We start from the raw sequence: 26,454 nt of genomic DNA, 5'->3' as shown, positions 1-26,454 counted from the left end.
CTGGTAGGACTGTCCATCACACCTGTACTGGTAGGACTGTCCATCACACCTGTACTGGTAGGACTGTCCATCACACCTGCACTGGTAGGACTGTCCATCACACCTGCACTGGTAGGACTGTCCATCACACCTGCACTGGTAGGACTGTCCTTCACACCTGTACTGGTAGGACCGTCCATCACACCTGCACTGGTAGGACTGTCCATCACACCCGCACTGGTAGGACTGTCCATCACACCCGTACTGGTAGGACTGTCCATCACACCTGCACTGGTAGGACTGTCCATCACACCTGTACTGGTAGGACTGTCCATCACACCCGCACTGGTAGGACTGTCCATCACACCTGCACTGGTAGGACTGTCCATCACACCTGTACTGCTAGGACTGTCCATCACACCTGCACTGGTAGGACTGTCCATCACACCTGTACTGCTAGGACTGTCCATCACACCTGTACTGGTAGGACTGTCCATTACACTTGTATTGGAAAAACTGTAGACATTAATCTTTCCATCAGGCGGAGTCACAGTCTTCACTGCAATACCACTGGTCACCAGAGGCTGCACTGTAGAGCCTTGCTCCACAGCTGTGAATGGGCAAGCAGGTTTGGATTTGGCCAAAGAAGAGTTAATGGGTTCTGCTGGCACTTGTAGTCCCTCTGCAGAAATAAATTTTTTTTAAATGCACATTTTGCTGACCTCTAACTCCATCTGTCAAAGCATTGCTGGACATGGGGTCACCAGGCTGGGTGTCACGGGGCAAACTGTCAGCATCAGTCCCTGTGATGAATGGCACAAACCTAGTCTTATCCATAGTTTGGGGCTCGATAGGATTTACCATATCAGGGATGTCCTCACCAAACACCAGCTGATTCCCCCGCATTGGAGACTCCATTGACCGCATCACCCTTAGAATTCCTCCTGAGAAGGCATAGGACTGCTTACCTCACCCTGAGGGGGCAGGGGTCCGAACTGGGGGTCCAAACTGGGGGTCCAAACTGGGGGTCCAAACTGGGGGTCTCCGCCTCCAACTTTGCTATCCTTGCAAACCTTCTATTGTTACAAAACTTCTCCTTGAAAGGCCCATCTCTCCCTTCCATCGTGGCCACAATGGTTTCATGGTGTTCCACCCGGACTTTAACAAACTGGACTTCAGTATCCATGGATCCCCGGTTCCTGCTATACACGCTCTCACACTGATCCATGGATCCCCGGTTCTGGCTATACACGCTCTCACGCTGATCCATGGTTCCGGCTATACACGCTCTCACACTGATCCATGGTTCCGGCTATACACGCTCTCACACTGATCCATGGATCCCCGGTTCTGGCTATACACGCTCTCACACTGATCCATGGATCCCCGGTTCCTGCTATACACGCTCTCACACTGATCCATGGATCCCCGGTTCCGGCTATACACGCTCTCACGCTGATCCATGGTTCCGGCTATACACGCTCTCACACTGATCCATGGACCCCGGTTCCGGCTATACACGCTCTCACGCTGATCCATGGTTCCGGCTATACACGCTCTCACACTGATCCATGGACCCCGGTTCCTGCTATACACGCTCTCACGCTGATCCATGGTTCCGGCTATACACGCTCTCACACTGATCCATGGATCCCCGGTTCCTGCTATACACGCTCTCACACTGATCCATGGATCCCCGGTTCCGGCTATACACGCTCTCACACTGATCCATGGATCCCCGGTTCCGGCTATACACGCTCTCACACTGATCTATGGATCCCCGGTTCTGGCTATACACGCTCTCACACTGATCCATGGATCCCCGGTTCTGGCTATACACGCTCTCACACTGATCTATGGATCCCCGGTTCCTGCTATACACGCTCTCACACTGATCCATGGATCCCCGGTTCCGGCTATACACGCTCTCACACTGATCTATGGATCCCCGGTTCTGGCTATACACGCTCTCACACTGATCCATGGATCCCCGGTTCTGGCTATACACGCTCTCACACTGATCTATGGATCCCCGGTTCCTGCTATACACGCTCTCACACTGATCCATGGATCCCCGGTTCTGGCTATACACGCTCTCACGCTGATCCATGGTTCCGGCTATACACGCTCTCACACTGATCCATGGTTCCGGCTATACACGCTCTCACACTGATCCATGGATCCCCGGTTCTGGCTATACACGCTCTCACGCTGATCCATGGTTCCGGCTATACACGCTCTCACACTGATCCATGGTTCCGGCTATACACGCTCTCACACTGATCCATGGATCCCCGGTTCTGGCTATACACGCTCTCACACTGATCCATGGATCCCCGGTTCCTGCTATACACGCTCTCACACTGATCCATGGATCCCCGGTTCCGGCTATACACGCTCTCACGCTGATCCATGGTTCCGGCTATACACGCTCTCACACTGATCCATGGACCCCGGTTCCGGCTATACACGCTCTCACGCTGATCCATGGTTCCGGCTATACACGCTCTCACACTGATCCATGGACCCCGGTTCCTGCTATACACGCTCTCACGCTGATCCATGGTTCCGGCTATACACGCTCTCACACTGATCCATGGATCCCCGGTTCCTGCTATACACGCTCTCACACTGATCCATGGATCCCCGGTTCCGGCTATACACGCTCTCACACTGATCCATGGATCCCCGGTTCCGGCTATACACGCTCTCACACTGATCTATGGATCCCCGGTTCTGGCTATACACGCTCTCACACTGATCCATGGATCCCCGGTTCTGGCTATACACGCTCTCACACTGATCTATGGATCCCCGGTTCCTGCTATACACGCTCTCACACTGATCCATGGATCCCCGGTTCCGGCTATACACGCTCTCACACTGATCTATGGATCCCCGGTTCTGGCTATACACGCTCTCACACTGATCCATGGATCCCCGGTTCTGGCTATACACGCTCTCACACTGATCTATGGATCCCCGGTTCCTGCTATACACGCTCTCACACTGATCCATGGATCCCCGGTTCCGGCTATACACGCTCTCACACTGATCCATGGATCCCCGGTTCCAGCTATACACGCTCTCACACTGATCCATGGATCCCCGGTTCCGGCTATACACGCTCTCACACTGATCCATGGATCCCCGGTTCCGGCTATACACGCTCTCACACTGATCCATGGATCCCCGGTTCCGGCTATACACGCTCTCACACTGATCCATGGATCCCCGGTTCCGGCTATACACGCTCTCACACTGATCCATGGATCCCCGGTTCCTGCTATACACGCTCTCACACTGATCCATGGATCCCCGGTTCCGGCTATACACGCTCTCACACTGATCCATGGATCCCCGGTTCCGGCTATACACGCTCTCACACTGATCCATGGATCCCCGGTTCCGGCTATACACGCTCTCACACTGATCCCCGGTTCCGGCTATACACGCTCTCACACTGATCCATGGTTCCGACTATACACGCTCTCACACTGATCCATGGTTCCGGCTATACACGCTCTCACACTGATCCATGGTTCCGACTATACACGCTCTCACACTGATCCATGGATCCCCGGTTCTGGCTATACACGCTCTCACACTGATCCATGGTTCCGGCTATACACGCTCTCACACTGATCCATGGTTCCGGCTATACACGCTCTCACACTGATCCATGGTTCCGGCTATACACGCTCTCACACTGATCCATGGATCCCCGGTTCTGGCTATACACGCTCTCACACTGATCCATGGATCCCCGGTTCTGGCTATACACGCTCTCACGCTGATCTATGGTTCCGGCTATACACGCTCTCACGCTGATCCATGGTTCCGGCTACACACGTTCTCACACTGATCCATGGATCCCCGGTTCTGGCTATACACGCTCTCACACTGATCCATGGATCCCCGGTTCTGGCTATACACGCTCTCACACTGATCCATGGATCCCCGGTTCCGGCTATACACGCTCTCACACTGATCCCCGGTTCCGGCTATACACGCTCTCACACTGATCCATGGTTCCGACTATACACGCTCTCACACTGATCCATGGTTCCGGCTATACACGCTCTCACACTGATCCATGGTTCCGACTATACACGCTCTCACACTGATCCATGGATCCCCGGTTCTGGCTATACACGCTCTCACACTGATCCATGGTTCCGGCTATACACGCTCTCACACTGATCCATGGTTCCGGCTATACACGCTCTCACACTGATCCATGGTTCCGGCTATACACGCTCTCACACTGATCCATGGATCCCCGGTTCTGGCTATACACGCTCTCACACTGATCCATGGATCCCCGGTTCTGGCTATACACGCTCTCACGCTGATCCATGGATCCCCGGTTCTGGCTATACACGCTCTCACGCTGATCTATGGTTCCGGCTATACACGCTCTCACGCTGATCCATGGTTCCGGCTACACACGCTCTCACACTGATCCATGGATCCCCGGTTCTGGCTATACACGCTCTCACACTGATCCATGGATCCCCGGTTCTGGCTATACACGCTCTCACACTGATCCATGGATCCCCGGTTCTGGCTATACACGCTCTCACGCTGATCCATGGATCCCCGGTTCTGGCTATACACGCTCTCACACTGATCCATGGTTCCGGCTATACACGCTCTCACACTGATCCATGGTTCCGGCTATACACGCTCTCACACTGATCCTCGGTTCCGGCTATACACGCTCTCACACTGATCCTCGGTTCCGGCTATACACGCTCTCACACTGATCCTCGGTTCCGGCTATACACGCTCTCACACTGATCCTCGGTTCCGGCTATACACGCTCTCACACTGATCCTCGGTTCCGGCTATACACGCTCTCACACTGATCCTCGGTTCCGGCTATACACGCTCTCACGCTGATCCATGGTTCCGGCAATACACGCTCTCACACTGATCCATGGATCCCCGGTTCTGGCTATACACGCTCTCACACTGATCCATGGATCCCCGGTTCTGGCTATACACGCTCTCACACTGATCCATGGATCCCCGGTTCTGGCTATACACGCTCTCACACTGATCCCCGGTTCCGACTATACACGCTCTCACACTGATCCATGGTTCCGGCTATACACGCTCTCACACTGATCCATGGTTCCGGCTATACACGCTCTCACACTGATCCATGGTTCCGGCTATACACGCTCTCACACTGATCCATGGATCCCCGGTTCTGGCTATACACGCTCTCACACTGATCCTCGGTTCCGGCTATACACGCTCTCACACTGATCCATGGTTCCGACTATACACGCTCTCACGCTGATCCATGGTTCCGGCTATACACGCTCTCACACTGATCCATGGATCCCCGGTTCTGGCTATACACGCTCTCACGCTGATCCATGGATCCCCGGTTCTGGCTATACACGCTCTCACGCTGATCCATGGATCCCCGGTTCTGGCTATACACGCTCTCACGCTGATCCTCGGTTCCGGCTATACACGCTCTCACGCTGATCCCCGTTTCTGGCTATACACGCTCTCACACTGATCCTCGGTTCCGGCTATACACGCTCTCACGCTGATCCATGGTTCCGGCTATACACGCTCTCACGCTGATCCATGGATCCCCGGTTCTGGCTATACACGCTCTCACGCTGATCCATGGATCCCCGGTTCTGGCTATACACGCTCTCACGCTGATCCCCGGTTCTGGCTATACACGCTCTCACGCTGATCCATGGTTCCGGCTATACACGCTCTCACGCTGATCCATGGATCCCCGGTTCCGGCTATACACGCTCTCACACTGATCCATGGATCCCCGGTTCCGGCTATACACGCTCTCACACTGATCCATGGATCCCCGGTTCCGGCTATACACGCTCTCACACTGATCCTCGGTTCCGGCTATACACGCTCTCACACTGATCCATGGATCCCCGGTTCTGGCTATACACGCTCTCACACTGATCCATGGATCCCCGGTTCCGGCTATACACGCTCTCACGCTGATCCATGGATCCCCGGTTCTGGCTATACACGCTCTCACACTGATCCATGGATCCCCGGTTCCGGCTATACACGCTCTCACACTGATCCATGGATCCCCGGTTCTGGCTATACACGCTCTCACACTGATCCATGGATCCCCGGTTCTGGCTATACACGCTCTCACGCTGCTTCCGCAATCACTTCAGCTCCGCTCTGAGTTTGTAGAGCTCGTCTCGCTCCGTATTCAGGACCTCCCGGCCACCACTCTCTCCAGAATGGACTTGGCGCCATCATCCTCCCCGGGGAAGATAGATCAACAACCCGGCTTGTACTGAGGCAGGCATGTCACCCGTCAGCCCAGGGAATGACTGCGAGCTCCCAGCAGGAGAAGACCCGCTGACCTCCATGACTTCCCCAGGAAGGAGCCAGGAGAGCCTGGAAAGATTTCACCACACTTTCCTCTCACACACAGGAGCTGGAGCACCTGACACCAGGAGAAACTCCTCCCTCAATTATGGGGCACTATTCCTCCCACTGACACCAATGATGGGGCACTATTCTTCTCACTGACACCAACAATGGGGTACTATTCCTCCCACTGACACCAATGATGGGGTACTATTCCTCCCACTGACACCAATGATGGGGCGCTATTCCTCCCACTGACACCAATGATGGGGCACTATTCCTCCCACTGTTACTAATGATGGGGCACTATTCCTCCCACTGACACCAATGATGGGGCACTATTCCTCCCACTGACACCAATGATGAGGCACTATTCCTCCCACTGACACCAATGATGGGGCACTATTCCTCCCACTGACACCAATGATGGGGCACTATTCCTCCCACTGACACCAATGATGGGGCACTATTCCTCCCACTGACACCAATGATGGGGTACTATTCCTCCCACTGACACCAATGATGGGGTACTATTCCTAACACGACCAATGATGAGGCACTATTCTTCTCACTGACACCAACAATGGGGTACTATTCCTCCCACTGACACCAATGATGGGGCGCTATTCCTCCCACTGACACCAATGATGGGGCATTATTCCTCCCACTGACACCAATGATGGGGCGCCATTCCTCCCACTGTTACTAATGATGGGGCACTATTCCTCCCACTGACACCAATGATGGGGCACTATTCCTCCCACTGACACCAATGATGGGGCACTATTCCTCCCACTGATACCAACGATGGGGCACTATTCCTCCCACTGACACCAACGATGGGGCACTATTCCTCCCACTGACACCAATGATGGGGCACTATTCCTCCCACTGACACCAATGATGGGGCACTATTCCTCCCACTGACACCAATGATGGGGCACTATTCCTCCCACTGACACCAATGATGGGACACTATTCCTCCCACTGACACCAATGATGGGGCACTATTCCTCCCACTGACACCAATGATGGGGCACTATTCCTCCCACTGACACCAATGATGGGGCACTATTCCTCCCACTGACACCAATGGTGGGGCACTATTCCTCCCACTGACACCAATGATGGGACACTATTCCTCCCACTGACACCAATGATGGGGCACTATTCCTCCCACTGACACCAATGATGGGACACTATTCCTCCCACTGACACCAATGATGGGACACTATTCCCCCCCACTGATACCAATGATGGGGCACTATTCCTCCCACTGACACCAATGATGGGGCACTATTCCTCCCACTGACACCAATGATGGGGCACTATTACTCCCACTGACACCAATGATGGGACACTATTCCTCCCACTGACACCAATGATGGGGCACTATTCCTCCCACTGACACCAATGATGGGGCACTATTCCTCCCACTGACACCAATGATGGGACACTATTCCTTCCACTGACACCAATGATGGGGCACTATTCCTCCCACTGACACCAATGATGGGGCACTATTCCTCCCACTGACACCAATGATGGGGCACTATTCCTCCCACTGACACCAATGATGGGGCACTATTCCTCCCACTGACACCAATGGTGGGGCACTATTCCTCCCACTGACACCAATGATGGGACACTATTCCTCCCACTGACACCAATGATGGGGCACTATTCCTCCCACTGACACCAATGATGGGACACTATTCCTCCCGCTGACACCAATGATGGGACACTATTCCCCCCCCACTGATACCAATGATGGGGCACTATTCCTCCCACTGACACCAATGATGGGGCACTATTCCTCCCACTGACACCAATGATGGGGCACTATTCCTCCTACTGGCACCAATTATGGGGCACTATTCCTCCCACTGACAACAATGATGGGGCACTATTACTCCCACTGACACCAATGATGGGACACTATTCCTCCCACTGACACCAATGATGGGGCACTATTCCTCCCACTGACACCAATGATGGGGCGCTATTCCTCCCACTGACACCAATGATGGGGCACTATTCCCCCCACTGACACCAATGATGGGGCATTATTCCTCCCACTGACAGCAATAATGGGGCACTATTCCTCCCACTGACACCAATGATGGGACACTATTCCTCCCACTGACACCAATGATGGGGCACTATTCCTCCCACTGACACCAATGATGGGACACTATTCCTCCCACTGACACCAATGATGGGGCACTATTCCTCCCACTGACACCAATGATGGGACACTATTCCTCCCACTGATACCAATGATGGGGCACTATTCCTCCCACTGACACCAATGATGGGACACTATTCCTCCCACTGACACCAATGATGGGGCACTATTCCCCCCCCCACTGATACCAATGATGGGGCACTATTCCTCCCACTGACACCAATGATGGGGCACTATTCCTCCCACTGACACCAATGATGGGGCACTATTCCTCCCACTGACACCAATGATGGGGCACTATTCCTCCCACTGACACCAATGATGGGACACTATTCCTCCTACTGGCACCAATAATGGGGCGCTATTCCTCCCACTGACACCAATGATGGGGCACTATTACTCCCACTGACACCAATGATGGGGCACTATTCCTCCCACTGATACCAATGATGGAGCACTATTCCTCCCACTGACACCAATGATGGGGCACTATTCCTCCCACTGACACCAATGATGGGGCACTATTCCTCCCACTGACACCAATGATGGGGCGCTATTCCTCCCACTGACACCAATGATGGGGCATTATTCCTCCCACTGACACCAATGATGGAGCACTATTCCTCCCACTGACACCAATGATGGGACACTATTCCTCCCACTGACACCAATGATGGGGCACTATTCCCCCCCCACTGATACCAATGATGGGGCACTATTCCTCCCACTGACACCAATGATGGGGCACTATTCCTCCCACTGACACCAATGATGGGGCACTATTCCTCCCACTGACACCAATGATGGGGCACTATTCCTCCCACTGACACCAATGATGGGACACTATTCCTCCTACTGACACCAATGATGGGGCGCTATTCCTCCTACTGACACCAATGATGGGACACTATTCCTCCTACTGGCACCAATAATGGGGCGCTATTCCTCCCACTGACACCAATGATGGGGCACTATTCCTCCCACTGACACCAATGATGGGGCACTATTCCTCCCACTGATACCAATGATGGGGCACTATTCCTCCCACTGATACCAATGATGGGGCACTATTCCTCCCACTGACACCAATGACGGGGCACTATTCCTCCCACTGACACCAATGATAGGACACTATTCCTCCCACTGATACCAATGATGGGGCACTATTCCTCCCACTGACACCAATGATGGGGCACTATTCCTCCCACTGACACCAATGATGGGGCACTATTCCTCCCACTGACACAAATGATGGGGCGCTACTCCTCCCACTGACACCAATGATGGGGCATTATTCCTCCCACTGATACCAATGATGGGACACTATTCCTGCCACTGACACCAATGATGGGGCACTATTCCTCCCACTGACACCAATGATGGGGCACTATTCCTCCCACTGACACCAATGATGGGGCACTATTCCTCCCACTGATACCAACGATGGGACACTATTCCTCCCACTGACACCAATGATGGGACACTATTCCCCCCACTGACACCAATGATGGGACACTATTCCTCCCACTGATACCAATGATGGGACACTATTCCCCCCACTGACACCAATGATGGGACACTATTCCTCCCACTGACACCAATGATGGGGCACTATTCCTCCCACTGACACCAATGATGGGGCACTATTCCTCCCACTGACACCAATGATGGGGCACTATTCCTCCCACTGACACCAATGATGGGGCACTATTCCTCCTACTGGCACCAATAATGAGGCGCTATTCCTCCCACTGACACCAATGATGGGGCACTATTCCTCCCACTGACACCAATGATGGGGCACTATTCCTCCCACTGACACCAATGGTGGGGCACTATTCCTCCCACTGACACCAATGATGGGGCACTATTGCTTCCACTGACACCAACGATGGGGCACTATTTCTCCCACTGACACCAACAATGGGGCACTATTCCTCCCACTGACACCAATGATGGGGCACTATTGCTTCCACTGACACCAACGATGGGGCACTATTTCTCCCACTGACACCAACAATGGGGCACTATTCCTCCCACTGACACCAATGATGGGGCACTATTCCTCCCACTGACACCAACGATGGGGCACTATTCCTCCCACTGATACCAATGATGGAGCACTATTCTCCCCTCCCCCACTGACACCAATGGTGGGGCACTATTCCTTCTATTACCAATGACGGGGCACTATTCCTCCCACTGACACCAATGATGGGGCACTATTCCTCCCACTGACACCAATGATGGGGCACTATTGCTCCCACTGACACCAATGATGGGGCACTATTGCTTCCACTGACACCAACGATGGGGCACTATTTCTCCCACTGACACCAACAATGGGGCACTATTCCTCCCACTGACACCAATGATGGGGCACTATTCCTCCCACTGACACCAATGATGGGGCACTATTGCTCCCACTGACACCAATGATGGGGAACTATTGCTCCCACTGACACCAACGATGGGGTACTATTCCTCCCACTGACAACAACAATGGGGCACTATTCCTCCCACTGACACCAATGATGGGGCACTATTCCTCCCACTACCAATGATGAGGCACTATTCTTCTCACTGACACCAACAATGGGGCACTATTCCTTCCACTGACACCAGCAATGCGGTACTATTCTCCCACTACCAATGATGAGGCACTATTCTTCTCACTGACACCAACAATGGGGAACTTTTCCTCCCACTACTAATTATGAGGCACTATTCCTCCCACTGACACCAATGATGGGGCTCTATTCCTCCACTGACACCAATGATGGGGAACTATTCCTCCACTGACACCAATGATGGGGCACTATTCCTCCCACTGACACCAACGATGGGGCACTATTTCTCCCACTGACACCAACGATGGGGCACTATTCCTCCCACTGACACCAATGATGGGGCACTATTCCTCCCACTGACACCAACAATGGGGTACGATTCCTCCCACTGACACCAATGATGGGGCACTATTCCTCCCACTGACACCAATGATGGGGTACTATTCCTCCTACTGACACCAATGATGGGCACTATTCCTCCCATTGACACCAATGATGGGACACTATTCCTCCCACTGACACCAATGATGGGGCATTATTCCTCCCACTGACACCAATGATGGGACACTATTCCTCCCACTGACACCAATGATGGGGCACTATTCCTCCCACTGACACCAATGACGGGGCACTATTCCTCCCACTGACACCAATGATGGGGCATTATTCCTCCCATTGACACCAATGATGGGGCACTATTCCTCCCATTGACACCAATGATGGGACACTATTCCTCCCACTGACACCAATGATGGGGCACTATTCCTCCCATTGACACCAATGATGGGGCACTATTCCTCCCACTGACACCAATGATGGGGCACTATTCCTCCCACTGACACCAATGATGGGGCACTATTGCTCCCACTGACACCAATGATGGGGAACTATTGCTCCCACTGACACCAACGATGGGGCACTATTCCTCCCACTGACAACAACAATGGGGCACTATTCCTCCCACTGACACCAATGATGGGGTACTATTCCTCCCACTACCAATGATGAAGCACTATTCTTCTCACTGACACCAACAATGGGGCACTATTCCTTCCACTGACACCAACAATGCGGTACTATTCTCCCACTACCAATGATGAGGCACTATTCTTCTCACTGACACCAACAATGGGGAACTTTTCCTCCCACTACAAATTATGAGGCACTATTCCTCCCACTGACACCAATGATGGGGCGCTATTCCTCCACTGACACCAATGATGGGGAACTATTCCTCCACTGACACCAATGATGGGGCACTATTCTCCCCACTGATACCAATAATGGGGCACTATTCCTCCCACTGACACCAACGATGGGGCACTATTTCTCCCACTGACACCAACGATGGGGCACTATTCCTCCCACTGACACCAATGTTGGGGCACTATTCCTCCCACTGACACCAATGATGGGGCACTATTCCTCCCACTGACACCAACAATGGGGTACGATTCCTCCTACTGACACCAATGATGGGGTACTATTCCTCCTACTGACACCAATGATGGGCACTATTCCTCCCATTGACACCAATGATGGGACACTATTCCTCCCACTGACACCAATGATGGGGCATTATTCCTCCCACTGACACCAATGATGGGACACTATTCCTCCCACTGACACCAATGATGGGGCACTATTCCTCCCATTGACACCAATGATGGGGCACTATTCCTCCCATTGACACCAATGATGGGACACTATTCCTCCCACTGACACCAATGATGGGGCACTATTCCTCCCATTGACACCAATGATGGGGCACTATTCCTCCCACTGACACCAATGATGGGGCACTATTCCTCCCACTGATACCAATGATGGGACACTATTCCTCCCACTGACACCAACAATGGGGTACTATTCCTCCCACTGACACCAATGATGGGACACTATTCCTCCCACTGACACCCACAATGGGGCACTATTCCTCCCACTGACACCCACAATGGGGCACTATTCCTCCCACTGACACCCACAATGGGGCACTATTCCTCCCATTGACACCAATGATGGGACACTATTCCTCCCAGCGACACCAGTAATGGGACACTATTCCTCCCACTGACACCAACAATGGGGTACAATTCCTTCCACTCATACCAGCGTCCAGCCCCTCTAAAGTCTGACAGACTGTAAACTGAGAAGACTATAAAATAGAAGAATGCTCCGGGACCGTCTACAGAAATGCTGAACACGGACGGCAAATCACACTTCAATGAGTCTGAGACTCACTACCAGAAAAGTCTCCTTATATAGGACCCACATCCCAGGAAAGACTCCAGATCTTCATCTGACCAAACATTGTTCTCAAGGAATTCCTCCCTATCTACATGACACTTTGAGCTGACCAATTGGAATCCTTCACTGTTCTAGACCGCATCAGCAATCCCCACCCCCGCCACTGGCTCCATTGTCTGCAACTGAAAGACTGCTCTTCACCTCAACAGAGTAGGAGCCAACCAAGAGACCTTTGCCTTTTGAAGCTCCCTACCCACAATCCCCGAACCCTACCCTTCTTAGCTCCCAACTATAGGCCGTCCTTCTGACTCAGGACAGCCCATCCCCCTTATTATGTACTCCTGTACATAGTGCCCACTGTCATACCCTCCACACTCCTCTCCTGTACATAGTCACCACTGTCATACCCTCCACACTCCTCTCCTGAACATAGTGCCCACTGTCATACCCTCCACACTCCTCTCCTGTACATACCGATCACTGTCATACCCTCCACACTCCTCTCCTGTACATAGTCACCACTGTCATACCCTCCACACTCCTCTCCTGTACATAGTCACCACTGTCATACCCTCCACACTCCTCTCCTGTACATACCGATCACTGTCATACCCTCCACACTCCTCTCCTGTACATAGTCACCACTGTCATACCTCCACACTCCTCTCCTGAACATAGTGCCCACTGTCATACCCTCCACACTCTTCTCCTGAACATAGTGTTCATTGTCATACCCTCCACACTCCTCTCCTGAACATAGTGCCCACTGTCATACACATCACACTCCTCTTCTGAACATTGTGTCCACTGTCATACCCTCCACACTCTTCTGAACGTAGTGTTCACTGTCATACCCTCCTCACTCCTCTCCTGAACATAGTGTCCACTGTCATACCCTCCACACTCTTCTCCTGAACATGGTTCCCACTATGATACCCTCCTCACTCCTCTCCTGAACATAATGCCCACTGTCATACCCTCCTCACTCCTCTCCTGTACATAGTGCCAACTGCCATACCTCCTCACTCCTCTCCTGAACATAGTGCCCACTGTCATACCCTCCTCACTCCTCTCCTGAACATAGTGCCCATTGTCATACCCTCCTAACTCCTCTCCTGAAAATAGTGTCCACTGTCATACCCTCTTCACTCCTCTCCTGAACATAGTGCCCACTGTAACACCCTCCTTACTCCTCTCCTGAACATAGTGCCCAATATCATACCCCCACACTCCTCTCCTGTACATAGTGCCCACTGTCATACCTCCACACTCCTCTCCTGAACATAGTGCCCACTGTAACACCCTCCTTACTCCTCTCCTGAACATAGTGCCCAATATCATACCCCCACACTCCTCTCCTGTACATAGTCACCACTGTCATACCTCCACACTCCTCTCCTGAACATAGTGCCCACTGTCATACCCTCCACACTCTTCTCCTGAACATAGTGTTCATTGTCATACCCTCCACACTCCTCTCCTGAACATAGTGCCCACTGTCATACACATCACACTCCTCTTCTGAACATTGTGTCCACTGTCATACCCTCCACACTCTTCTGAACGTAGTGTTCACTGTCATACCCTCCTCACTCCTCTCCTGAACATAGTGTCCACTGTCATACCCTCCACACTCTTCTCCTGAACATGGTTCCCACTATGATACCCTCCTCACTCCTCTCCTGAACATAGTGCCCACTGTCATACCCTCCACACTCCTCTCCTGTACATACTGCCCACTGTCATACACATCACACTCCTCTCCTGAACATAGTGCCCACAGTCATACCCCTCACACTCCTCTCCTGAACATAGTGCCCACAGTCATACCCTCCTCACTCCTCTCCAGAACATAGTGCCCACTATCATAACTCCTCACTCCTCTCCTGAACATAATGCCCACTGTCATACCCTCCTCACTCCTCTCCTGTACATAGTGCCAACTGCCATACCTCCTCACTCCTCTCCTGAACATAGTGCCCACTGTCATACCCTCCTCACTCCTCTCCTGAACATAGTGCCCATTGTCATAACCTCCTAACTCCTCTCCTGAAAATAGTGTCCACTGTCATACCCTCTTCACTCCTCTCCTGAACATAGTGCCCACTGTAACACCCTCCTTACTCCTCTCCTGAACATAGTGCCCAATATCATACCCCCACACTCCTCTCCTGTACATAGTGCCCACTGTCATACCTCCACACTCCTCTCATGAACATAGTGCCTACTGTTATACCTCCTCACTCCTCTCCTGAACATAGTGCCCACTGTCATACCCTCCACACTCCTCTCCTGAACATAGTGCCCACTGTCATACCCTCCACACTCCTCTCCTGAACATAGTGCCCACTGTCATACCCTCCACACTCCTCTCCTGAACATAGTGTCCACTGTCATACCCTCCACACTCCTCTCCTGTACATACCGATCACTGTCATACCTCCACACTCCTCTCCTGTACATACCGATCACTGTCATACCTCCACACTCCTCTCCTGAACATAGTGCCCACTGTCATAACCTCCACACTCCTCTCCTGAACATAGTGCCCACTGTCATACCCTCCACACTCCTCTCCTGTACATAGTCACCGCTGTCATACCCTCCACACTCCTCTCCTGAACATACCGCTCACTGTCATACCTCCACACTCCTCTCCTGTACATACCGATCACTGTCATACCTCCACAGTGCTCTCCTGTACATACCGATCACTGTCATACCCTCCAAACTCTTCTCCTGTACATAGTCACCACTGTCATACCCTTCACACTCCTCTCCTGAACATAGTGCTCTCTGTCATACCCTCCAAACTCTTCTCCTGTGCATAGTCACCACTGTCATACCCTCCACACTCCTCTCCTGAACATAGTGCTCTCTGTCATACCCTCCACACTATTCTCCTGCAGATAGTCACCACTGTCATACCCTCCACACTCATCTCGTAAACACAGTGTTCACTGTCATACCCTCCACACTCCTCTCCTGAACATAGTGCTCACTGTCATACCCTCCACACTCATCTCCTGAACATAGTGTTCATTGTCATACCCTCCACACTTCTCTCCTGAACATGGTGCCCACTGTCATACCCTCCACACGCTTCTCCTGAACATAGTATTCATTGTCATACCCTCCATACTTCTCTCCTGAACATGGTGCCCACTGTCATACACATCACACTCCTCTCCTGAACATAGTGCCCACTGTCATACACATCACACTCCTCTCCTGAACATAGTGCCCACTGTCATACACATCACACTCCTCTCCTGAACATAGTGGCCACTGGCTCTATTGTCTGCAACTGAAAGACTGCTTTTCACCTCAACAGAGTAGGAGCCAACCAAGAGACCTTTGCCTTTTGAAGCTCCCTACCCACAATCCCCGAAACCTACCCTTCTTAGCTCCCAACTATAGGCCGTCCTTCTGACTCAGGACAGCCCATCCCCCTTATTATGTACTCCTGTACATAGTGCCCACTTTCACACCCTACACTCATCTCCTGTACATAGTCACCGCTGTCATACCCTCCACACTCCTCTCCTGAACATAGTGCCCACTGTCATACCCTCCACACTCCTCTCCTGAACATAGTGCCCACTGTCATACACATCACACTCCTCTCCTGAACATAGTGTCCACTGTCATACCCTCCACACTCTTCTCCTGAATATAGTGTTCATTGTCATACCCTCCACACTCCTCTCCTGAACATAGTGCCCACTGTCATACACATCACACTCCTCTCCTGAACATTGTGTCCACTGTCATACCCTCCACACTCTTCTCCTGAACGTAGTGTTCACTGTCATACCCTCCTCACTCCTCTCCTGAACATAGTGTCCACTGTCATACCCTCCACACTCTTCTCCTGAACATGGTTCCCACTGTGATACCCTCCTCACTCCTCTCCTGAACATAGTGCCCACTGTCATACCCTCCACACTCCTCTCCTGTACATACTGCCCACTGTCATACACATCACACTCCTCTCCTGAACATAGTGCCCACAGTCATACCCTCCTCACTCCTCTCCGGAACATAGTGTCCACTATCATAACTCCTCACTCCTCTCCTGAACATAATGCCCACTGTCATACCCTCCTCACTCCTCTCCTGTACATAGTACCAACTGCCATACCTCCTCACTCCTCTCCTGAACATAGTGCCCACTGTCATACCCTCCTCACTCCTCTCCTGAACATAGTGCCCATTGTCATACCCTCCTAACTCCTCTCCTGAAAATAGTGTCCACTGTCATACCCTCCTCACTCCTCTCCTGAACATAGTGCCCACTGTAACACCCTCCTTACTCCTCTCCTGAACATAGTGCCCAATATCATACCCCCACACTCCTCTCCTGTACATAGTGCCCACTGTCATACCTCCACACTCCTCTCATGAACATAGTGCCTACTGTTATACCTCCTCACTCCTCTCCTGAACATAGTGCCCACTGTCATACCCTCCACACTCCTCTCCTGAACATAGTGCCCACTGTCATACCCTCCTCACTCCTCTCCTGAACATAGTGCCCACTGTAACACCCTCCTTACTCCTCTCCTGAACATAGTGCCCAATATCATACACCCACACTCCTCTTCTGTACATAGTGCCCACTGTCATACCTCCACACTCCTCTCCTGAACATAGTGCCCACTGTCATACCCTCCACACTCCTCTCCTGAACATAGTGCCCACTGTCATACCCTCCTCACTCCTCTCCTGAACATAGTGCCCACTGTAACACCCTCCTTACTCCTCTCCTGAACATAGTGCCCAATATCATACCCCCACACTCCTCTCCTGTACATAGTGCCCACTGTCATACCTCCACACTCCTCTCATGAACATAGTGCCCACTGTCATACCCTCCTCACTCCTCTCCTGAACATAGTGCCCACTGTCATACCCCCACACTCCTCTCCTGTACATAGTGGCCACTGTCATACCCCCACACTCCTCTCCTGTACATAGTGCCCACTGTCATACCCTCCTCACTCCTCTCCTGTACATAGTGTCCACTGTCATACCCTCCTCACTCCTCTCCTGTACATAGTGCCCACGTTCACACCCCAACACTCCTCTCCTGTACATAGTCACCGCTGTCATACCCTCCACACTCCTCTACTGAACATAGTGTCCACTGTCATACCCTCCACACTCCTCTCCTGAACATAGTGCCCACTGTGATACCCTCCTCACTCCTCTCCTGAACACAGTGGCCATTGTCACACCCCCACACTCCTCTCCTGTACATAGTGCCCACTGTCATACCCTCCACACTCCTCTCCTGAACATAGTCCTCACTGTCATACTTATCACACTCCTCTCCTGAACATAGTGCCCACTGTCATACCCCTCACACTCCTCTCCTGAACATAGTACCCACAGTCATACCTCTTCACTCCTCTCCTGAACATAGTGCCCACTGTCATTCCCTCCTAACTCCTCTCCTGAACATAGTGCCCACTGTCATACCCTCCTCACTCCTCTCCTGAACATAGTGTCCAATGTCATACCCTTCTCACTCCTCTACGGAACATAGTGCCCACTGTCATACCTCCTCACTCCTCTCCTGAACGTAGTGTCCACTGTCATACCCTTCCTTACTCCTCTCCTGAACAAAGTGGCCATTGTCACACCCTCACACTCCTCTCCTGTACATAGTGCCCACTGTCATACCCTCCACACTCCTCTCCTGAACATAGTGCCCACTGTCATACCCATCACACTCCTCTCCTGAACATAGTGCCCACTGTCATAACCCTCAAACTCCCCTCCTGAACATAGTGCCCACAGTCATACCTCCTCACTCCGCTCCTGAACATAGTGCCCACTGTCATTCCCTCCTAACTCCTCTCCTGTACATAGTGCCCACTGTCATACCCTCCTCACTCCTCTCCTGAACATATTGCCCACTGTCATACCCTTCTCACTCCTCTATGGAACATAGTGCCCACTGTCATACCTCCTCACTCCTCTCCTGAACATAGTGTCCACTGTCATACCCTCCTCACTCCTCTCCTGAACATAGTGCCCACTGTCATACCTCCTCACTCCTCTTCTGAACATAGTGTCCACTGTCATACCCTCCTCACTCCTCTACTGAACACAGTGCCCACTGTCGTACCTCCTCACTCCTCTCCTGAACATAGTGCTCACTGTCATACCCTCCACACTCCTCTGCTGTACATACCGATCACTGTCATACCTCCTCACTCTTCTCCTGAACATAGTGCCCACTGTCATACCCTCCTCAGGCCTCTCCTGAACATAGTGCCCACTGTCATACCCATCACACTCCTCTCCTGAACATAGTGCCCACTGTCATACTCCTAAAACTCCTCTCCTGAACATAGTGCCCACTGTCATACCTCCTCACTCCTCTCCTGAACATAGTGCCCACTGTCATACCTCCTCACTCCTCTCCTGAACATAGTGTCCACTGTCATACCCTCCTCACTCCTCTCCTGAATATAGTGCCCACTGTCGTACCTCCTCACTCCTCTCCTGAACATAGTGCCCACTGTCATACCTCCTCACTCCTCTCCTGAACATAGTGCTCACTGTCATACCCTCCACACTCCTCTCCTGTACATATGGATCACTGTCATACCTCCTCACTCCTCTCCTGAACATAGTGCCCACTGTCATACCCTCCTCACTCCTCTCCTGAACATAGTGCCCACTGTCATACCCCCCACACTCCTCTCCTGAACATAGTGCCCACTGTCATACCCTCCACACTCCTCTCCTGTATATAATGATCACTGTCATAACCCCCAAACTCCTCTCCTGTACATACCGATCACTGTCATACCCCCCACACTCCTCTCCTGTACATACCGATTACTGTCATACCCTCCACACTCCTCTCCTGTACATACCGATCACTGTCACACCTCCCACACTCCTCTCCTGTACCTACCGATCACTGTCATACCCCCCACACTCCTCTCCTGTACATACCGATTACTGTCATACCCTCCACACTCCTCTCCTGTACATACCGATCACTGTCACACCTCCCACAGTCCTCTCCTGTACATACCGATCACTGTCATACCCTCCACACTCCTCTCCTGTACATACCGATCACTGTCATACCCTCTACACTCCTCTCCTGTACATATTGATCACTGTCATACCCTCCATGCTCCTATCCTGTACATACTGATCACTGTCATACCTCCACACTCCTCTCCTGTACATACCGATCACTGTCATACCCCCCACACTCCTCTCCTGTACATACCGATCACTGTCATACCCTCTACACTCCTCTCCTGTACATATTGATCACTGTCATACCCTCCATGCTCCTATCCTGTACATACTGATCACTGTCATACCCTCCATGCTCCTCTCCTGTACATACAGATCACTGTCATACCACCCACACTCCTCTCCTGTACATACCGATCACTGTCACACCCTCCACACTCCTCTCCTGTACATACCGATAACTGTCATACCTCCCATACTCCTCTCCTGTACATACCGATCACTGTCATATCCTCCACACTGCTCTCCTGTACATACCGATCACTGTCATACCCTCCACACTCCTCTCCTGTACATACCGATCACTGTCATACCCCCACACTCCTCTCCTGTACATACCGATTACTGTCATACCCCCCACACTCCTCTCCTGTACATACCGATCACTGCCATACCCTCCACACTCCTCTCCTGTACATCCCGATCACTGTCATACCTCCACACTCCTCTCCTGTACATACCGATCACTGTCATACCTCCACATTCCTCTCCTGTTCATACAGATCACTGACATACCCCCCACACTCCTTTCCTGTACATACCGATCACTGTCATACCATCCACACTCCTCTCCTGTACATAGTGCTCACTGTCATACCCCCCCACACTCCTCTCCTGTACATACCGATCACTGTCACACCTCCACATTCCTCTCCTGTACATACCGATCACTGTCATACCTCCACACTCCTCTCCTGTACATACCGATCACTGTCATACCTCCACACTCCTCTCCTGTACATACCGATCACTGCCATACCCTCCACACTCCTCTCCTGTACATACCGATCACTGTCATACCTCCACACTCCTCTCCTGTACATACCGATCACTGTTACAACCTCCACACTCCTTTCCTGTACATACCGATCACTGTCACACCCTCAACACTACTTTCCTGTACATAGCGATCACTGTCATACCTCCACACTCCTCTCCTTTACATATCGATCACTGTCATACCCCCCACACTCCTCTCCTGTACATACCGATCACTGTCATACCTCCACACTGCCCTCCTGTACATACCAATCACTGTCATACCCTCCACACTCCTTTCCTGTACATACCGATCACTGTCATACCTCCACACTCCTCTCCTGTACATACCGATCACTGTCATACCTCCACACTCCTCTCCTGTACATACCGATCACTGTCATACCTCCACACTCCTCTCCTGTACATACCAATCACTGTCATACCTCCACACTCCTCTCCTGTACATACCGATCACTGTCACACCCCCACACTCCTCTCCTGTACATACCGATCACTGTCACACCCTCCACACTCCTTTCCTGTACATACTGATCACTGTCATGCCCTCCACACTCCTCTCCTGCACATACCGATCACTGTCATACCTCAAAACTCCTCTCCTGTACATACCGATCACTGTCACACCCCCACACTCCTCTCCTGTACATACCGATCACTGTCATACCTCCACACTCCTCTCCTGTACATACCGATCACTGTCATACCTCAAAACTCCTCTACTGTACATACCGATCACTGTCACACCCCCACACTCCTCTCCTGTACATACCGATCACTGTCATACCTCCCACACTCCTCTCCTGTATATACCGATCACTGTCATACCCTCCACACTCCTCTCCTGTACGTACCGATCACTGTCATACCTCCACACTCCTCTCCTGTACATACCGATCACTGTCATACCGATCACTGTCATACCCCCCACACTCCTCTCCTATACATACCTATCACTGTCATACCCCCCACACTCCTTTCCTGTTCATACCGATCACTGTCATACCCTCCACACTCCTCTCCTGTACGTACCGATCACTGTCATACCTCCACACTCTTTTCCTGTACATTCCGCTCACTGTCATACCTCCAAACTCTTCTCCTGTACATACAGATCACTGTCATACCTCCACACTCCTCTCCTGTACATACCGATCACTTTCATACCCCCAACACTCCTCTCCTGTACATACGATCACTGTCATACCCCCCACACTGTTCTCCTGTACATACCGATTACTGTCACACCCTCCACACTCCTCTCCTGTACATACTGATCACTGTCATACCCTCCACACTCCTCTCCTGTACATACCGATTACTGTCATACCTCCACACTCCTCTCCTTTACATACCAATCACTGTCATACCTCAACACTCTTCTCCTGTACATACCACCCACTGTTATACCTCCACACTCCTCTCCTATACATGCCGATCACTGTCATACCCTCCACTCTCCTCTCCTTTATATACCAATCACTGTCATACTTCCACACTCCTCTTCTGTACATACCGATCACTTTCATACCCCCAACACTCCTCTCCTGTACATACCACCCACTGTCATACCTCCACACTCCTCTACTGTACATACCGATCACTGTCATACCTCCCACACTCCTCTCCTGTACATACCGATCACTGTCATACCTCCCACACTCCTCTCCTGTACATACCGATCACTGTCATACCTATCACTGTCATACCCCCCACACTCCTCTCCTGTACATGTCGATCACTGTCATACCTCCCACACTCCTCTCCTGTACATACCGATCACTGTCATACCTCCACACTCCTCTCCTGTACATACCGATCACTGTCATACCTATCACTGTCATACCCCCCACACTCCTCTCCTGTACATGTCGATCACTGTCATACCTCCCACACTCCTCTCCTGTACATACCGATCACTGTCATACCTCCACACTCCTCTCCTGTACATACCGATCACTGTCATACCTATCACTGTCATACCCCCCACACTCCTCTCCTGTTCATACCGATCACTGTCATACCCTCCACACTCCTCTCCTGTACGTACCGATCACTGTCATACCTCCACACTCTTCTCCTGTACATTCCGCTCACTGTCATACCTCCAAACTCTTCTCCTGTACATATCGCTCACTGTCATACCTCCACACTCCTCTCCTGTACATACCGATCACTTTCATACCCACCACACTCCTCTCCTGTACATACCGATCACTTTCATACCCCCCACACTCCTCTCCTGTACATACCGATCACTGTCATACCCCCCACACTGTTCTCCTGTACATATCGATTACTGTCACACCCTCCACACTCCTCTCCTGTACATACCAATCACTGTCATACCCTCCACACTCCTCTCCTCTACATACAGATCACTGTCATACCTCCACACTCCTCTCCTGTACATACCGATTACTGTCATACCTCCACACTTCTCTCCTCTACATACAGATCACTGTCATACCTCCACACTCCTCTCCTGTACATACCGATCACTCTCATACCTCCTACACTCCTCTCCTGTACATACTGATCACTGTCATACCTCCACACTCTTCTCCTGTACATACCACCCACTGTTATACCTCCACACTCCTCTCCTATACATGCCGATCACTGTCATACCCTCCACTCTCCTCTCCTTTACATACCAATCACTGTCATACTTCCACACTCCTCTCCTGTACATACCGATCACTTTCATACCCCCCACACTCCTCTCCTGTACATACCACCCACTGTCATACCTCCACACTCCTCTCCTGTACCTACCGATCACTGTCATACCCCCCACACTCCTCTCCTGTACATGTCGATCACTGTCATACCTCCCACACTCCTCTCCTGTACATACCGATCACTGTCATACCTCCACACTCCTCTCCTGTACATACCGATCACTGTCATACTTATCACTGTCATACCCCCCACACTCCTCTCCTGTTCATACAGATCACTGTCATACCCTCCACACTCCTCTCCTGTACATACCGATCACTGTCATACCTCCACACTCTTCTCCTGTACATTCCGCTCACTGTCATACCTCCAAACTCTTCTCCTGTACATACAGATCACTTTCATACCCCCCACACTCCTCTCCTGTACATACCGATCACTTTCATACCCCCCACACTCCTCTCCTGTACATACCGATCACTGTCATACCTCCACACTCCTCTCCTTTACATACCAATCACTGTCATACCTCAACACTGCTCTCCTGTACATACAGATCACTGTCATACCTCCACACTCCTCTCCTGTACATACCGATCACTGTCATACCCTCCACACTCCTCTCCTGTACATACCGATCACTGTCATACCCTCCACACTCCTCTCCAGTACATACTGATCACTGTCATACTCTCCACACTCCTCTCCTGTACATACCGATCACTGTCATACCTCCACACTCCTCTCCTGTACATACCGATCACTGTCATACTCTCCACACTCCTCTCCTGTACATACCGATCACTGTCATACCTCCACACTCCTCTCCTGTACATACCGATCACTGTCATACCTCCCACACTCCTCTCCTGTACATACCGATCACTGTCATACTCTCCACACTCCTCTCCTGTACATACTGATCACTGTCATACCTCCCACACTCCTCTCCTGTACATACTGATCACTGTCTTACCTCCTACACTCCTCTCCTGTACATACTGATCACTGTCATACCTCGACACTCTTCTCCTGTACATACCACCCACTGTTATACCTCCACACTCCTCTCCTTTACATACCAATTACTGTCATACCCCCCACATTCCTCTCCTGTACATACCGATCACTGTCATATCCTCCACAGTCCTCTCCTGTACATACCGATCACTGTCATACCTCCACACTCCTCTGCTGTACATACCAATCACTGTCATACCCCCCACACTCCTCTCCTGTACATGTCGATCACTGTCATACCTCCACACTCCTCTCCTGTATATACCGATCACTGTCATACCTCCACACTCCTCTCCTGTACGTACCGATCACTGTCACACCCTCCACACTCCTCTCCTGTACATACCGATCACTGTCATACCCTCCACACTCCTCTCCTGTACGTACCGATCACTGTCACACCTCCACACTCCTCCCCTGTACATACCGATCACTGTCATACCCCCCACACTCCTCTCCTGTAGATACCGATCACTGTCATACCTCCACACTCCTCTCCTGTACATACCGATCACTGTCATACCTCCACACTCCTCTCCTGTACATACCGATCACTGTCATACCCCCACACTCCTGTCCTGTACATACCGATCACTGTCACACCTCCATCCTAGGTATGGGTCATATGCTAGCCAACTCCATGTTCTCTTGGTAATGGTTTTTGGGTTTTACTCAAGGCCCAACTGCTGAAAGCAATGAAATGATGCACCTGTGGCCTCACTCTTCAGTACTGACTCCAGACCTTTCTATCCCGAAGTGTGATGGGGGAATCTCACAGTTTTCTCTTTGAGCGGAGCTCTTTTCCTGACCTAGGGACTGGAAATTTGTATCTTCTTGGTATCCAGTCTCCTAGCAGCCCACAGAGTTTTCCTGCTTCTACAACCTGGCAGAACTTCAGACGGTTTCTATTTTCCTACACAGGACTTCTCCAGATCTGGGCCTGGCACGGTTTCTATTTTCCTACACAGGACATCTCCAGATCTGGGCCTGGCACGGTTTCTATTTTCCTACACAGAACTTCTCCAGATCTGGGCCTGACACGGTTTCTATTTTCCTACACAGGACTTCTCCAGATCTGGGCCTGACACGGTTTCTATTTTCCTACACAGAACTTCTCCAGATCTGGGCCTGACACGGTTTCTATTTTCCTACACAGGACTTCTCCAGATCTGGGCCTGACACGGTTTCTATTTTCCTACACAGGACATCTCCAGATCTGGGCCTGACACGGTTTCTATTTTCCTACACAGAACTTCTCCAGATCTGGGCCTGGCATGGCTTCTTTTGTACTCTTTGGTTCTGATT

General features: G+C 51.5%; 1 protein-coding gene across 4 annotated transcripts in view; it reads left to right on the top strand.

Moving 5' to 3' along the window:
* The window catches only part of LOC149430695 (voltage-gated potassium channel KCNC1), a 200,185-nt gene that overhangs the window by 44,579 nt on the left and 129,152 nt on the right, over positions 1-26,454 (top strand). The gene's annotated exons all lie outside the window — the stretch shown is intronic.

The sequence above is a fragment of the Staurois parvus genome, unplaced genomic scaffold (assembly GCF_062004578.1).
Source record: "Staurois parvus isolate SC_StPar_1 unplaced genomic scaffold, SC_StPar_1.0 ptg002521l, whole genome shotgun sequence".
Lineage (NCBI taxonomy): Eukaryota > Metazoa > Chordata > Amphibia > Anura > Ranidae > Staurois > Staurois parvus.
The sequence above is the reverse complement of the archived record's forward strand: the minus strand, read 5'-3'. Positions and strand labels throughout refer to the sequence as shown.